This window comes from Scyliorhinus torazame, chromosome 24 (genome assembly GCF_047496885.1).
Source record: "Scyliorhinus torazame isolate Kashiwa2021f chromosome 24, sScyTor2.1, whole genome shotgun sequence".
NCBI classification, from domain to species: Eukaryota; Metazoa; Chordata; class Chondrichthyes; order Carcharhiniformes; family Scyliorhinidae; genus Scyliorhinus; species Scyliorhinus torazame.
Genome location: NC_092730.1, coordinates 53,483,819 through 53,486,306, shown reverse-complemented (window position 1 = coordinate 53,486,306; position 2,488 = coordinate 53,483,819). Strand labels below are relative to the sequence as shown.

The 2,488-nt window shown below is 46.7% G+C and overlaps 1 non-coding gene across 1 annotated transcript; it reads left to right on the top strand.

Annotated features, from left to right (window-relative positions):
- Positions 1-631: 631 nt before the first annotated feature.
- Positions 632-723, top strand: trnar-ucu (transfer RNA arginine (anticodon UCU)). Its single transcript is given in 2 exon segments — positions 632-668; positions 688-723. It is a non-coding gene; the product is annotated as a tRNA-Arg (tRNA).
- The last annotated feature ends 1,765 nt before the right edge of the window (positions 724-2,488 follow it).

Here is a 2,488-nt window from a genome sequence, read left to right as displayed (position 1 = left end):
TTTCCCAGCACTTGGATCATCGCCTCGTGTACCCTGGGATCGCAAATGCCCATCTAAACACTTCTTAGATAGTATGAGGGGCTCTGCTCCACCAACCTTTCAGGCAGGGAATTCCATACTCCCGCCTCCCTCCAGGGAAAGAGGTTTTCCAATAAACGGTTTCACAAGAAAAGCCTCTGCAGTCAGGAGCTGAAAAGGGAGAGATGACCCCTCTGTCATCTTGTACTCTGTGCCGCTATTAATAAAGTCATGACACTGTTTGATTTATAAACGACTCTTACAGCCTGCCCTGTCACCTTCAATGATTTGGACACATGTCCCCCTGTTCCTGCACTCTTTCTTGTAAATAGACACTTTATTTTATATTGTCTACTTCTGTTCTTCCTACAAAAATAAATCGCCTCATTCCTTGTCTGCTACATGTCCTCCCTTTGCACCAACCTGGCTGTGTCCTTTCGGAGTTTTACTAGAATTTCTGTAGCGCTTTTCACAACCACAGGACGGCCCAAAACATTCCCAGACAATGAAGTAGTTTTGAAATGTCGTCACTGTGCGAATTACTGAACTTTTGAACTGCCTGTTGGACAACTACAGAAATCCTCATATGGGGATGGGAAAGCGTTGCAGGTGTGGCTCTGTGGCGCAACGGATAGCGCGTTGGACTTCTAGTCGCTGTCGTGGTGAGACATTCAAAGGTTGTGGGTTCGAATCCCACCAGAGTCGGTTTTTAGGCAAGGTTTGAATAAATCAGCAACAAGTTTATCAATGTCCCCAGGTGAGTGAAACTGCCACCCCGAACTTCCTTCTGAAAGGCGACTCCAGTCACTCTCCCCTTTCCCATCAGAACAACGTCACAGAAGAAATCCCATTCTGGACAAAAATAAAATCTTTGCAAGCTGCTGACCAGAGTCAGTCTGTTCCCTCCTCAGACAGATTGCAAACCGGGCAGATATATCAGCGGGCAGTTTGTTCCTCACAGGCAGCTCCAAACAAGGATGATGTGAATCGACACCACTGAATGCTGACACCAACACGTTTATCACAGCTGTGATGAACAGCTCATGTTGCAGCTTTAGATCAGACAGTGGAGGATTATCACAGGCGCTCTGTCAGACTGCATGTTCCTTCAGACAGGTTTCCGACTGGACACTTGGAATGAGCGGCTGTGTGAACATTCGCGGTTCAGGGGTAGATTTCTCACTTACCAGACTGGAGTTCCGGGTCCAGTTCCAGACATTTCCCTTTCTCTTTCTGAACCCATCCCTGTCCTCTTGCTCATTTGCACTTTTCATTGTTCCATCAATGGCGGCCACGTCTTCAGCTGTCTGAGCCTTGACCTCGACAATTCATTCTAGAAAAATCTCCAGCTGTCTCTCCGCCGTCCAAGTGCAAAATGAATGAATGCAATTAGAAGCAAAAGAAAAAGGGACGGGCAAGAAACACACCAAACAAAACATAATCTAAAATTACTGAGCTCGATGTTGAGGACGGAGTTCTGTGGGTGGCTACTTAAATGTTGAGGTGGTTTTACTCGAGTTCCCGTTAATCTCCATTGGAACACGGATGACCAACGACGGAAAGGTCAGAGTGGGGAGGTGGAGAATTGAAATGACAAGTGGCAGGAAACTCAAAGTCATGATTGTGGATTGAACAGAGATTTATCAAAGCGGTCACAGTCTGTTATCTGACCTGTTGAAGTAGATGAGACCAAATTGTGGCAGCAAATACCGATGGGGGCGAATGGCCTCCTTCTGCACTGTAAATTCGATGATAATCTATGATACAGGAGATTAAACTGAAAAGCACAAGTGCCTCACTGGTTCACTTGGGATGAGTGTTTTGGGCCCTTGGATAATGAGGAGGGAGGGGGTAAAAAGGCAGGAGTTGCATCTCCTGCACTTGCAAAGAAAGGTGCAGATAGAAAGTGAGCGGATATTGGCGGTGGAGCAGCGGTCGCGGAGGGGATTGTCCCTTCAGTCTGGTGAATGGGGAGAGCAGGGGAGGGCGTTTTTGATGATGTCATAAATGGTCCCTGGAATACGGAGACTGACGGGCTGCAAGGTGAGAACAAGCGGCACCAAATCAGTTCAGCTCGACTTACACAGGACACAACAATGTCAGTAACGGAAAGATCTTTTGGGATAAGAGCAAGAGTTTTGCAACATTGTTCACTTTTATTTCCATTTCCCACCTTAGCCGCTTTTCCTACAAATGTTGGCAGCGGTTGGATTTCCACCCGCATCCTCGGAGAGACTGACACCTAAACCCATCTCCTCAGACCGCTCGGCCTCGCTATCCTAAAGGTTCATTGTTTCTGATACTGGTGACTGGTGATTGGCATTTTGCTGTTTATCAGCTGAGTCCAGGATTTCACATTGAGAGAGAAGGAAATGATCCAATCACAGAGCTGGAACGCTGCTTCTAGTTTTCTCCCCACAGATGCTGTTTAATTTTGAGCATTTCCAGCATTTCCTGTGTTTATTATTTA